Genomic DNA, 15,274 nt, shown 5'->3' with positions numbered 1-15,274 from the left:
TGCCAAGGAGATATTTGCATGGTGACATCGAATTCTCAGTGCTATCGCCAGCGTGAATAGCTCGCATATCGCCGTTCAGCAGTCAGAAGGGTTCAACCTAGGCTCGTTCAGCACTTCCTTCGTTCGGCTGATAAAACTATACAGTCAGGACGGGAAGATATTGTGGAGATCTCTTATTTGGCTGCCCTTTTTTTTCTCTGGTTCGGGAGTGCCGCACTTTGTTACTCAATTTTACGGCACAGAGCGCATCGTCAGAACCACACTCTTCGATTTGACTTCGCGCAGGCAATGCAGGGCCCGTGTATCGTAATGTTCGATTTCAAGTTTCATTGCTTTTATCACGCGTCGCCGTGGGGCTTATCGCAGGGACAGCGGCAGCGCGGCGGCGAGCGAGTCATGTCCGAGCCGATGACGAAGGGCGAAAAAAAATGGAAAATTGATATAGTCGGCTAGTAAAGGTGTCCCTAAGAACCGGTTCACGGTTTTGTCGCACTCGCTACTTGAGAAGTGCCAGCAGTGCGTTCCGGTTGCGTGCATCGTGCGAGCTCCTGGTAGCAGACGACATAGCGCTGCGCTCTGCCAACTCATTTACGCTTGCGATACCGCCTGTCGGCTGAGAATAAAAAAGAATGACATTAATAAATTACTTCTGCATTGCGTAAACGCCCGGCACCACACGTTTATACTTCAGAACTTGGCGTATAATATTTAATTTATATTTTACATTTATTTAGCAAGCAGAAACATTCTGCAATTCCTCGATTACCTCTCATCTATTGGTCGCGTCCTCCCCTTCTTCCACCGCCGGCTTGGGAGTGGCACATCTAGTGACGTAAGCGGCGAAGCGAACGGTTCGTATTCCGAACCGTTATAAGATTCGGCCCCTGGGCCGCCATTGCTGAGATTTTCCGCCATAATAGAGAGTTTTAGAATAGGGGCCCCAAACGCTTTGGGGCCCCACAGAAATAGCGTCGAAGCCACTGCGCATGCGCGAGACGCAAACTGCGTTTGGGTTTTGCGTTGGGAACGCTATTTCACCGATTTAGCGGGAGCTGAAATAGCGTTCCCAAAAGCTTTGCGTCAACAAACATGGCGGCACCCATCGAAGCGACGGCTCTAACCTAGCACCAAACTGGGTTCGATTCGCGGTAATGCGTGAAGTTCGCAAGCTAGGAGTAGTGACTGCCGTTATCGCTTTCTCTCAACTAGCGTGTGTTATGAAGATTGATTCATTAGACGCCGCTGATTCCGAATTCGAGTGTGGATTTTATGGCTCGTAGGCCTAACACGGCTAAGCTTGGCTGGTGAAGGCACGTAAAGTTGGTTTTGTTGCTCCAAACTAAGCACAACTAATTGTTTGCTGCTTGAAGAATAACCTCTAAATTGTAATTAAACGCGAATACACGCAAGTCAAAATTACTATTCATATCATAAGATATGGTATATTTATTTAATTATTTTTAATCGTTTTTCTTAGACGCCGTAGTGGCGCTGTCAGCGCAAGACGCTATTTGCAAACGCAAAGCCCTATTCTAAAACTCTTCACTCCTGCGTGCCCCAACGCTAACACCCGCAAAGCTCTTTGGGGCCCCAAAATATTGGGGCCCCTATTCTAAAACTCTCTAATTTCTGCTGCGACGAGCCGCGCGAATTATGCTAATGAGCAGCCATATGCAATGACAGCCGAGAAGAACGCGTATCGCCACATTTTCCCCGCCGTTTGGCGGCACGAAAATCTTTTCTTCATAACGCGTGCTCATAGTATTTGCATCGCTCTCGGGTAGTGTTGGCATTTGTGTTTGGGGCCATCATATTTTAAAAGAACGCGTTTATACGAAATAATATTGGTTAAACATAGCAAACTTTCGGCAATGTTGTCCACTTTTCCCTGCTACATTTGTATTGTAATCAAGATTAATGCCTTTTCGCACAATCAAAAGTTATGACAACGGCCTCTTTCTAATTTATAAAAAGAAATGTACGCAAGGCGGCGCCTTGAAGTTTCCTCCCGCACCAGCGAAATGAACAAGAGATGGCAGCGCCGGCGCTTGCGTCGCGCTAGTGGATATTTATGGCGCGCGCAACGCTATCGGCACGGAGGAAGGAAACTAAGGAGAGGCCCTGACGTCACTCTTTGTGAAGCAAAAGTGAAGCCGGAATTTGGCGTTGCTCATGGCGATGCTCCGCCTTTTGGGCCACCCTCCTCGCTTGTTTACAGCTTTCGCGAAACCACGCCGCGCTGCGCGTGGTGTCGCGCGCTCGCGCAACATCTGGCACAGCAGGGTGCAGGTAACTCAGCGCAACAAGACACGGTGACTAACGCAAACCCGCCCACTCAGCGCCTTTGCCGCGGCCCGAAACCTACCAGAGCAACACGTGAGAGCGCTCAAAACCATAACAACGCCGCCATTGTGGCCCAAAAGGCGTGGCCATACAACAGAAAAAATAAAAAAGCAGCAAAAAAATGAGAACCTAATGCGTCATTTCCGCCACACTTTTCTCCTAGCGCGCGGAGGGGGTAGGGCCTCTCCTTAGTTTCCTTCCTCCGTGGTAGGGTGGCTAGAAGGGGAGGTGTGAATACCGGCGGCGCTTTCCTTCGGGCGCGCGTGACCCCCCTTGCGCACCGATGCCACCAGGGGGAACATGGCGCTGCTGCTCGCGGCGTGGTATTACGGCGTGGTACTCCCGCGCTGGCCTGCGCCCTCCGCTGCCAGTTGGTCTCGTCGCCTGTTTTGGAGTGTTCCTCCCGACATTCCGTCATTCGAGGGCGAGATGCTGTGGACCACCAAAGTTATGTTGAGCGCCGCAGCGACGCACGGCTAGTTTATTACATTGCAGGTTATGTAGCGAGAAGGCGTGTTTTGCCCACACATTGTGAAGATTGCGAAGCACCATAAAGGCAATATCCCCAGAGAGCTTCCACCAGAAGCATCCAAAGAGTGGGACCTTGAGGGCCTTTTATATCCCTCAGAATCGTTCTATAAGCTGGACAATGCCCTTGAAAACAAGCTCACTCGTTTATTCAATGTAACACCCGCCGTGGTTGCTCAGTGGCTATGGTGTTGGGCTGCTGAGCACGAGGTCGTGGGATCGAATCCCGGCCACGGCGGCCGCATTTCGATGGCGGCGAAATGTGAAAATACCCGTGTACTTAGATCTAGGTGCACGTTAAGGAACCCCAGGTGGTCAAAATTTCCGGAGCCCTCCACTACGGCGTGCCTCATAATCAGGAAGTGGTTTTGGCACGTAGCACCGCATCATCTTTAATTCAGTGTAACACGCTAGCATGCCAAAGCTGTGGCCGAGATTTTGCAGTCAATTGGTTAAATGTCAAAGATTGGTTGCCTAGACCGTTCTGCTACCCTGACAGCCTCAGTTATACGTTTTTATTGCCTCACAAGGATTCAATTTTTGCTTAAAGGTGTCAATCAACAGACAGGTAAGAAGAAACGGAAAACACTGAAACCTTGTGTGTTGTAAATTTTTTTGCTCGCTTGTAAATAAACGATTTCATGACCAGATCTGTTGCTTCACTGTCTGCAATCATAGTAAATTCCTTATATGAGCGTCAAAATGACATGCTACAGGTCTGCAAGTGCAGACAAAAAGTGGTTTGTAAATACGTCCAGACTTTATCAGGTAATGTCTGCAGTTTACAGGTCTTACGGCACGCATAGGGTGATTGACTGCTGATCTCGAGGACGATGGTCGCATTTTCAGGGAGGCGATATATATGCAAGGCGCCCGTGTGCCGTATGATGTCAGTGCGCGTTAAAGAACCCGAAGTGGTCGAAATTATTGCAAAGCCCCCACTAGCTCTTAACACCCAAAGTCAGCTCACGAAATGCGCACAGACAAAACGCGTTTGAATCTCGATACAGTGCGAACTGGGCCCGTAAAATTTCACAGGAGTAATGATTTGGGCTGACATAACATTGTTTTCATGATAAAGATTCATTCTTTGACGCTCGCAGAAAGCGCGGGATACCCGAAACGGGCTCACTTTCACTTCGGTGGTAGAGATGCAGCCGACGCGAGGCTGGCGAGGCGCTCATTTCGGGTGCGTGCTTACCCCGCCTTGGTCAACAGCGCCGCCCCGCGGCATCGGTGCGCTGTGGGGTCACGTTTGTGCCGCCGGTATTCACACCTCCCCTTCTAGCCACCCTATCCGTGGCTATCGGTGATATTCGGCCGTTTCTCAGCCAGCCGAGTCGGGCTGAGTCACTTGCGTTTCACGAGATAGCGATAACGTGGCCTAGAACGTGCGCGCATCACCACTGCCACTGGTAAGTCGCGTATGTTGTCTCAAGCAAGAAAACAAGCGCGTTGGCGCCAACATGCGATGACTCATTCCATTTTCCGGGACACGCAACCTAGCTATGGACGACCGCACGCCAAGTTTCATCCTAGACGCCAGCGCTCGTTTCTCTCCTGGCGGAACGATTTCATCTCCAACGGGTGTAGGTTTCCGCCGCCGCTTCCCTAGCGGTCGCGCCCGCGTTCAGTTCGCGCTGCGCGCGAAACGTCTCTTGTTTGCGACGGCGCCTCTTCGGATGACCGGAAATTATTGTGTTGTTAACTGTCACGACAGCAATGTAAACACGAAAGGGTTGATGCCACCAGTGAAATTCTGCCGATTCACAAGAAAATGGTACGAAATAAGCAGACGACACACATGGATTACTGCGGTGCGCCGAGCGAAGTAAACAACTGGAAAACGAAGCGAGCTCGTTCATTGATCACTCCTGAGTGTATGACGGTTTTTATATGTAACCCACATGAATTTAATAATTACTCGGTACATAATCCTTTTATTCATATAAAAACTTTAAGTTGTTCGACGAGCGCTTGTCCTGTCTTCTTTCTCGTGTTTCGTTTATGTGTGCGCTGCCCAAGAATGGAAACCACTTCTGTTGTATGCGCTAGCAGTGGCCGAAGTTCACGCGTGCCGAGAAATTGAATATGTGCACGATGCATTGAGCATGACCAGAGTTCATTCCCGCTTCACCACTGGACCGATCGATCGAGTTGCTGGACGATACACGCCCGCGTCTTGGTCGCGCCGGCATTGCTGAAGCAGGAATGATTACTAATACTTTCAACTTCCGTCTCTTGAGCACTGTTAAAAAATGGCCAAGCTGTCTACACTGCTGCTTCTATTCCATATTGTAGGGGACGCACTAGTTAAAGTTGTGTTCGCATGTCGTACTTGTGCTATGCAGCGATATATTTTTGAGAGCAGCATTCCGGGCAAGTTGGTAATCCATTACTTAAATGATATTGCGCGACAAAAAACGACACGGACGTGAGAGACGACACACCAAGCGCTTGGTGTGTCGACGACATGCGCTTGGTGTGTCGTCTCTCACGTCCGTGTCGTTTTTTGTCGCGCAATATCATTTAAGTCATCGATATATTTTGTTTATTTCCACACAGTGTCGATGGAAGACCGTTGTCGCCATCAGAGACAACACGGATTTGTAGCAAACATATTGTGAGAAACTGCAAAAATTACTTTAGCTCGTATGTGCCGTATGTATGTGCCGCATCGATCGTATGTGCTGACGATTTTTCCGGCGGTACATACGATGTCGTTTCCAATCACCTGCTCAGCGTCACTTACATGGTTAAGCAGACGCTGCCCTTTCGCCGCATTGCAGCCATAAAAATAATCGTCAAGCCTACCGATCTTCTTAAAGGCAAATAGAAGCGTGTACAGTCTGTTTCACACTTAGGGGAAAACTCGGAACGTATTGCATCGCGATGCGGCAAGCAATGGAGTCGTGCGGTGGCAGCAGCTCGAGCAGGCGCAGACGGTCGAGGGGCGGAGTCGTGATCTGCGTCGTCTGCTACGGCGGCGCGCGCTGGCCGCATTGTCGGGAAGCGTGCTACTGTCAGGGGGCAGTGCACGTATATTTCTTCACTGTGTGTGCTACCGTAATAAGCAGCGACAAGACGCACTAAGATGTGCGCGCAACGTGTTCAGTCTTTGTTTGACTCGAAAGGAAAACAAAGCACTCAACAATGATAATTATGGGAGTCGAACACGATGAAACAAACGGATACGATTAAATGAATGTTTTAGGTTCAGACAATGAGCTGGAAATGATTTTTCTCGACAATCATTCGCTACACCAGACAGACTCTGCCCGCCGGCGGGGAATTGGACACGTCACGCACGGAACTTCAGTTAGTATCTCGTCATGTCCCCAGCGGCAGCGATGACAGCGCTCATCCGGGAAGGCAGTGAAGTGCAGAATGACTTGATCAGGGATGTGTTCATTCGCAGCACGTCTCAGTCGCTGACGATGGTGGATCGAAGCCTATCCTCGGGCGACTGATAGAGGGAATGGTGCGCCAGCGATACTTTCAACGAGCCCCAGACATTTTAAATGACGTTGGCGCCCGGGGATTGAAGCGGCCACTCCAAGAGAGTGACTGTGCGTTCTTCTAGCAGTTGTTGCACCACACGAGCAGTGTGGATCGGCGACCTATCGCGTTAGAATATATAGTCGCCTTCCAGAAACGGGCCGTCAAGAATGTATGGAATCAGTACGTCGTCTATGAGTGCCCTGCAGCGATGAACTTACCTTCGAGGCATATCAGTTGGCGTCGCACAACGCATAGTAAAGAATACCGGCTCATTTCACGAGCTGGTGTACGGTCGCTCGCTGCGGTCTCCGCTTCGCATGCTTCGAGAATCGTGGGAAGGCAGGGGCGACGACCCAGTCGTGGTGGAGTACGTGCTTAGGCTCCTCGAACGCTTAAGAAGGGCACAGGAGTTGTCAGGTGAAGCAATGGCAAAGGCCCAGCAGAGGGCGAAGGTTTATTATGATCGGACAGCCAGGGCCCGTCGTTTTGAGGTGGGCGATGAGGTCATGATATTGCGCACATCGCTAAAAAACAAACTCGACGTGCAGTGGGAGGGCCCAGCACGGATTGTTCAAAAACTGTCGGACGTTAACTACGTGGTGAGTCTGCCAGGAAAACGGAAAGCACAGCAAGTTTACCACTGTAATCTGCTCAAACCCTATAGACAACGGGAAGCAGTGGTGTGTATGATGGTAAACGTTCCCGAAGAGCTTCCGGTCGAGCTTCCGGGACTAGGCTCAGTGACGAACAGGAAAGACACCGATCAAGTCATTAGTGACTTAATCAGTAAAGCACCGCTGTCGCCTGAGCAGAAAACCGAACTACACGAGCTCTTACAAGAGTTTCAAGGTCAGTTCTCTGAGAGGCCTGGTAGGACTTCTGTCCTTACTCATGATATAGAACTTACCCCCCCAGAGCCAGTACGATCCAAGGCGTACCGGGTGTCACCCCGCCAGCACGATATTATGGAGGCGGAGGTAAAGAAAATGCTACAGCTCGGTGTTATTGAGGTGTGTGAGAGTGATTATACCTCCCCTTTGATTTTAGTTGAGGTACCGGGCAAGGAACCTCGTCCTTGCGTCGACTACCGCAGGCTTAATTCCATCACTAAGGATCAAATTTATCCGATCCCTAACATCGAGGAGCGCCTTGAGAAAGTTAGTAGCGCTCAGTTTATTTCCACCCTAGATCTTGTCAGGGGTTATTGGCAGGTTCCACTTACAGAAGAGGCTAGTAGGTATGCGGCGTTCATTTCACCAATGGGAACATTCCGTCCTAAAGTGTTGAGTTTTGGTTTGAAGAACGCGCCATACTGTTTTTCAAGCCTCATGGATAAAGTGTTGCGGGGACAGCAAGAATTCGCTTTACCGTATTTAGACGACGTAGCGATATTCTCCGCATTCTGGTCTGAGCATATGGCACACTTGCGGGCAGTGCTAACCCGCCTGCGCGAAGCGGGCTTGACAGTCAATGCTCCCAAGTGCCAGTTAGCACAGGCCGAGGTTGTCTACCTCGGTCACGTGATTGGTCGGGGTCGTCGCCGCCCCTCTGAAATAAAGGTGGCTGCTGTGCGAGACTTCCCGCAACCGCGCACGAAGACCGATATTCGGTCGTTCTTAGGTGTCGCCGGCTACTATCAGAGGTACATCCCCAGGTACTCTGATATCGCGGCTCCCCTGACGGATGCTCTAAGAAAAACAGAGCCCCAAACAGTCGTCTGGGACGAGACAAAGGAAAGAGCTTTTAGCGCCCTAAAGAGCGCCCTAACAAGCCAGCCTGTGCTACGATCGCCAGACTACACAAAAGGGTTCGTTGTTCAGTGCAATGCTAGTGAGCGAGGCATGGGCGTTGTACTGTGCCAACGGGAAAATGGAGAAGTGGAACACCCCGTCCTGTATGCTAGTCGTAAGCTGACCAGTCGTGAGCAGGCGTACAGCGCCACCGAGAAAGAGTGTGCGTGTCTCGTGTGGGCCGTTCAGAAATTGTCATGCTACCTAGCCGGCTCGAGGTTTATCATTGAGACGGATCACTGCCCTCTCCAATGGCTGCAGACCATCTCTCCCAAAAATGGCCGCCTCCTGCGCTGGAGCCTCGCTTTGCAACAATATTCCTTTGAGGTGCGTTACAAAAAGGGGAGTCTCAACTGTAACGCCGATGGCTTAAGTCGAAGCCCCTAATGTAAGAATCAGCCTCAGAGTTGTTTGTTACTGATGTTTTTCTTCCTGAGGCAGGATTTTTAACATATTGCTTTTGTTTAGTGTTTCAAAGTGATGACGTGCTTTCTAGTGCAATTTTCCAATTTGTGGACGTGTTCTGGGTGCTGCTAGACTACTGTAAGGAACTAGGCAGTAGTATAAAAGGGGAAAGAGCCTGGCATGGCTTAGTGAGGGTTGTTTCGTGCTTGCTGACTGAGCGGTTGAGTTTCGGCGTAGTTCGGCGTCAAAGCGTCGGTCGGGAACTCGCTGAAGCGGAACGTCGCGCAGCGATTACGTCCACTGCCGATGCTAGAAGTTTGCCGGCGCGCGGCGAAGCTGCGCCGGCGTGCACCAATGGGAGGCTGCGACTCCTCGCAGGCGTCAACCAATCGGAGGCTGCGGAGCCTCTGGCTGCTAGGACTGTAATGGCCGACCGTGCGGAGACGCCGGCACCAACGATCGTCCGAGTGTTTTGGACGCACGACGCGCGCGACAGTGTTCCTGAAAGACAGTGTTGTAAAAGTAGGCCGACAACGACACGATCAACCGACCGACGACCGTAGGTTGTGGCAGTGCGACGTGGATCCGAAGCGACTTCGAACGACGCCGACTAATCCAACCTGCCCACTGGGTTCCGCCGGGCTCGGTACGATCGTCTGCTAAAACAGCCAACCGAATCACGATTGCCGCAACGTCTGTGCTTGTTGTATGTGCATTTTGTTGTGCTCAAAACGAATGGAAACACGTTTACGAGCTCCGAAGTCTGGATAATCAACACTCGCCTATCGCCGATGTTGTTTACGTTACGCGTAGGCCTAGCGCGTCCATCGAGTTCGTAACTGGCGAGTGAACGAACTCACCTGAGAAATCTGTCGAAGGAAATTAATTTTCAGGTCCGTTTGGTGCTGCAGTGATTTAAAATATGGCACTCTTGACTTCGTGTGACCTGTGATGTGGTGAATGAACCGTGTGGAAGTTGGGTTGGTCAACCGCGGCGTGTTTCGTGTGGTGTCGGTTGACTCAAGTTTAACGGGCAAGCTCTGCGCTGTTTCCAGTGGTAAAGATAACTCCCGAAAGCGAACTACACTAGTAGCCGAACTATTGGAAGTACTTACATAATCAGCCGCGCCGCCTGTTTCAGATGACATTGCGCTCTTTTATTCGGCATGTGAATCCAGTTCAGTACAAGTTCACTGTACTCATTCACTCACTTCTTTCAAGTGCGACCGTCTTTTGGGCTAGTTGGGGATAAATCGCTCGTGTAGCAATCAAGAACACTGACGCACTGAAGCATACGTGGCAACGCAGTCATATTTGAGTCAGTGTGTCGTTATAGTTGAGCACTGCAAAAAGAAATTATCTGTTTGCAACGTGTGCCCTGTGTGCAGTGCATAGCAGGACCTGCATCATGCAAGACCTATGCATGTAGCAGCGTATACCATGACTGCTTCGATGCCCGCTTCAGAAGCAGCAAGTACTGAGTCAATGAAACTGTAATTGAATTTTTATCTCACTTTTTGCTTATGGAAAGTGTAGATGGTGTGAGTGCATTGTGGGGAAGGTGAAAAGGTGTCATCAGTGTTTTGTGCAGTCAGTATGCTTAAACTGCTGGAATCCCTTCAGCCTCTACTAAAATGTTTCTTGCTGCGATACTATAAATTGTAGTCAGGACAAAGATGTACTCAAAACCAAGTTATTAATGCATCTGCCCAGAATGTGTTTGATTAACAAGTTAACGCTTCCACAACAACAATATGCCGATGAACAGCATATGTGCTTACAATAAATACATTCCGTAAAGGTGAACTGCTGGGCCTACAATATCAAACTTTGTAGTAGCACCGTAAAAAGTGCTGCCATGCGTATCAGCCACAACGAAACTGCTGCACGTCCAACCTTCTTCCTTGGAGGCACTTCTATAAAGACTGTTCGGGCCCTTCTCATTCTGGGTGTAGCATTTAGCTGTTCTCTCAAATTTTCCACATATGTCACCAGCACTGTATGTAAGCACCGGCCCTTTCTTGGGTTTATGTCCCGTGTGTCCCTTCCCGATGACCTAAGGTTTTCCGAGCACTCTACACTTCTATCATTCTGTCACGACTTGAGTACTGCTCATCAGTATAGTTCCCGTACCAAACTCGCGAGGCTACAAAACTTCAGCTTGTTTTGTGCCGGACAATACGCACCCTTTACTCCCGTCTTTTCGGTTGTCACAAGCTCATGCCAGCCTTCGAGGATTGCCTCAAACCCCTCAAGTAGCACACCCTGCAATACCAACGCAACATTGCACTAGTCTATACTGCAGGGTGTTTGACGTCTCTCTAAACAGCACTAATCTTTTTTCACTTCATCTGAACAAGTGGTCAGCACAGCCTGAGCCCTCATCACGCCTGTATGGCCCGACACCACAACTCATGATTATATCTGGCATGCAGAGCTTTCTCTCCACCCCCCTGGCGATTTGGATTCTCCTTCTTGGAACCAGACTTCATTGGCACTCCTGTGTGTTGTGCACCTGTCGAGTGTGTGCGTGTGTGCTGTGCTGTGTTATTGAGCAAGTGTGTGCGCACGTGGAGGGGAAGGAAGTGTCTTCTGCATCCTGCAAATTCCTGCTTTAGATGGCTGGTTATCAGATTCTCTAACATACAGGCATCAGCCTTCTTGGTAGTCTAGTGTGCCAAGTTACCACTAAGATTATTATTATTATTATTATTATTATTATTATTAGAATCATTACTTTGACCACATTGATTGTGTTGAAGCCAGCGTGACACATAATTCAAAATATTTCTGGAGCTTTGTGGGCTCTCTCTTCTAAAAGGAGTGCCAAAGATGTACGTCTTCTTCATGAAAATAGTGGTGTTGTCTCGAACACTGCTGATGCCTTTGCAGAACATTTCTGTTTGCTATATGGCGTGAAATAAGCTTCAAGTAACCTTCCTTCTCAGTCTGGCGCAGTGTATGCTAACAGTCAATGAAAACCTCGTTTCCAAGTATATGAAGTGCCTTAAACTTTGCCTTAAACTTTCCCTTTCTTGTGGTGTTGATGGTATTTCCTCCACAGAGCTTAACCCTTTGAGACGCTGTCTACACAATTGGGCACAGCAGGAGCGTGCATCAATAGCAAAAGCACTGATGAAAGTAATGGTATTTAAAATGTGTTTCATACATCTTGAAACACTTATTATTGGAACTGTGCTGCAATTTTGAATAATGTGCAGAATGTTTTAACAAAATGAGTGAGAAGGTGGACGGCTGGGTGTTGTTACTCTGTGTCAGTATGTTGTATGTAGCGGGTTCACTTCTTTCATTGTTTTTTACAATGTCGTGCACCAGGCATAATTGTCAAGTGGCTGGATAAGTGCTTTTCAAGCTTTTCAAAACATGAAATAGTACATGTTTTCATATTTTGTGTTCCTGTAGTGAGTTTTCGCATGGAGTCGAAATTTTGTAAACTTGACAAAACTCGCTAAACTATTGAAAATTCTTAATATTTGCTGCGGCTGTACACTTTCTACGATTCTGAGGATGCAAGAGATGTGGTGAAAGCAACTTTTCAATCAACGGGATAAAGTGGTGTCTGAAAGGGTTAAGATGTATGGAAGCATACTTGTTCCTCGTTCTCACAAGCATCTTCAATAGTTCCCTAAAGTCTAGTACCTTTTCTAGCACTCGGAAGGTAGCATGAACATTGCCCATGCACAAATCAGGTGCTAGATGTGCAGTTACTAACTGCCGACCTATATCTATCCTCTTCAGTGCGTCAGGTGTTTGAATCGATATGGCATTCCTCGCTTTCTGTTAGTGCTAAGAGCATTTTAATAAATGAACAGCACGACTTTGTGTGCCGACATTTCAGACTTTCAGACTGTCAACAGTGTTCACTACTGCATCGACTTCCAAAAAGACATTTTTTCACTCTCGAACTGGTGCAGAAACAATAAGTACTCTTAAATGCTTCCAACACTATGGCATTAAGTTATATGCACAAAACGCACCATGTGAAATTTTGATACACCCTACGTGATGCTCCACTCCTTAGGGTCGATGAAATGAAAGATCTTGGTGTGTACTTCGACAAAATGCTAAGCTTCTCTTCACATAGATAATTACACAAGATGTCCTTCACGCTCTTGGAATTGCATGCCGTATATTGCATGATTTCCACTCACCTGTTGTGTTCTGCTGTGTGCCTCCAACTACTAGAGTATGCCTCTGTAGGAGGGGGGTGCAATGAGCAAATCTAATTCTGACCTCATTGAACGCATCCAGAATAAATTGATGTCTATCTTCAAGCACCACTTTTGCCATTCTGGCGACCACCGTTGAGCCTTTGTTCCTGCACCTTTTGTTCCTGTATAAGGTGGTCCATGACATTACACATTCCTTAAAGCTTCTTGATCATATGCATTTGTTTGTGCCGCAACAGTATACCAGGTAGCATTCCACATTCGTTGCCTGGGCTTGTTACAAGATTGTGCTAATAAGACTCGACTCCAAAACATACTTCAGAGTTCATTTCCTGTGTTTTGTGTATCTGTAAATAATCACGTAGGATTAACTCCCTTTTACTTTTTCGCGTTTCCTTTTTTCCCTATTTGTTTCTCTATCTTCCATTTTTTTTGTCTACTGCATTCATGTTTTCTCTACATTTTGTCTCACATAGTTAGTGCTCGTTAAGTGCACCAGTACAAAGGCTCTCTAGCTGTTCTTGGGCACTACAATAAAAATTTGAATGATTGACTATTATCGTAGTATAAAATTGTGCTTTTTAAGTATGTACTAGTATACTATTTTAGTGTAGTAGCTTTCGTGCAATTAAAAAAAGGGCATGAATTAAGAAGAGAGAGAGAAAATGATAAATGAAAGGTAGGGAGGTTAACCAGGACTGAGCCCGGTTGGCTACCCTACACTGGGGAAAGGGAAAGGGGGACGGAAAGATTAAAAGAAGAGAAAGTCCACTGGGGATATCAGTCGGTCACTCAGTCTGGATCACAGACGCTGACTCAATCCGGTATCTTTCAAATATCGCAGCAGCGCTTTTGTGGCCTTTTGTAGCTGCGATATGCGAGGCCATGGTCCCAAGATCTTGTTCAAGGTGAACGGCTTTCCATCTAGCTGATTGAGAGCTCTGCAGAGGTCTTGCCTTTCATCTTCAAAAGATGGGCAGTAGCACATTAGGTGTTCTATGGTTTCCTCGACACCGCAGGCATTGCACTCGGCGCTATCAGCCATTCTAATCAAAAATGCATATGCACTGGTGAATGCGACGCCCAAACGTAAGCGGCACAGCACTGTTTCCTCATTTCGCAGAAGACCTGGTAACAGCCGCAGTTGCATAGAGGGATCGAGGGAATGCAATCGATGTAGAGTGAATCCAGGTGTGTGCCACTTTTCCAATGTCAAAAGAGTGTGCTAGCTTGCCTAAGTGTTGGGCTGTGTCAGTCTGCGATAAAGGTACAGAAATAAGGGTTGCTCCTTCGTGGGCTTTCGTAGCAGCTTCGTCAGCGAGGTCGTTGCTGGAGATACCGCAATGACCAGGCAGCCACTGAAACACGACGTCGTGTCCTTTCATGATCATGTGATGGTGCATTTCTCGTATCTCCGACACGAGTTGTTCACATGACCCGCGACGGAGAGATGACAGAAGACATTATAAGGCCGCCTTTGAATCGCAGAATATTGCCCACCGATTAGCCGGTTGGTTATTAATATAATCAACGGCACCTCGGAGGGCAACAAGCTCCGAACCGGTCGATGTTGTCAAATGAGAAATCTTGTATTGGATGCTTAGTGATCGTGATGGTATAACCACTGCGCTGGTGGAGCTGGTCTGAGTGGAAGAACTATCCGTATATATGTGGACTCGATCAAAGTAGAAAGTGTGCAAACAATCCAGAGCTGCTTGCTTCAAGGCCAAGGTAGGCAGGACGGTCTTCTTTCTTATCCCTGGAACCGTAAGACGCACTTGAGGTTGCTTTAAACACCACAGAGCTGAGGTTGAACGTGCTGAGGGTGTGAAGCCCGATGGTAAGGAGGCACGATGGATGCTGACCTTGTTGGAGAAGGACGCCTGTGGTCGTCATTCTGGCATGAATTAAGAAAGTGCAATAATATGCTATGTGCCTGATCATATGCATTGTGCTATTTATTTCTTCTGAGTTTTAATAATGGCTGGCTACTGTATGCAGTGTTGTGCAATAAAATAATATGCCACAGCAATTATTGCGGGCCTCGCAGAACAAATTGAATATATCTTTCTCAGTCAAAACATCATAGCAGGCTGAAAACAATAAACTGCAATTTTTCTCTTTGTGGTGACGAAGTGTATAAATTGTGAAAATAACCTGTATATATTTCTTATATTATGCAAATGAGCTGCTCCCATACATTCGAATAAGTGCTTCAATAGTACGACTTGGCAAAGGGCAACGAAAGTCTCCTATTAAAACCCTCTAATTCTCAAGCTTGTATTATCTGACGGTATGTCATTTGATTAATGTAAAGAAAGGCAAACTTGATATGTGGAAACCAGTTACAATAGAACATGGCCCTTACACTGTGAAAATGTTTTGTAGCAATACACTCAATGTGAAGGCCTCCGGATGGGGTGTTGATGCGTCAAAACAACCTAGAATAATAGAGGTGCTCCGTGGGCTAGATTTGGCAGAATCAAGAATTGGGGGGAGACAAGATACGAATTGCAT

This window comes from Dermacentor andersoni, chromosome 1 (assembly GCF_023375885.2).
Source record: "Dermacentor andersoni chromosome 1, qqDerAnde1_hic_scaffold, whole genome shotgun sequence".
Taxonomy (NCBI): domain Eukaryota; kingdom Metazoa; phylum Arthropoda; class Arachnida; order Ixodida; family Ixodidae; genus Dermacentor; species Dermacentor andersoni.
This window is presented reverse-complemented; position numbering follows the sequence as displayed.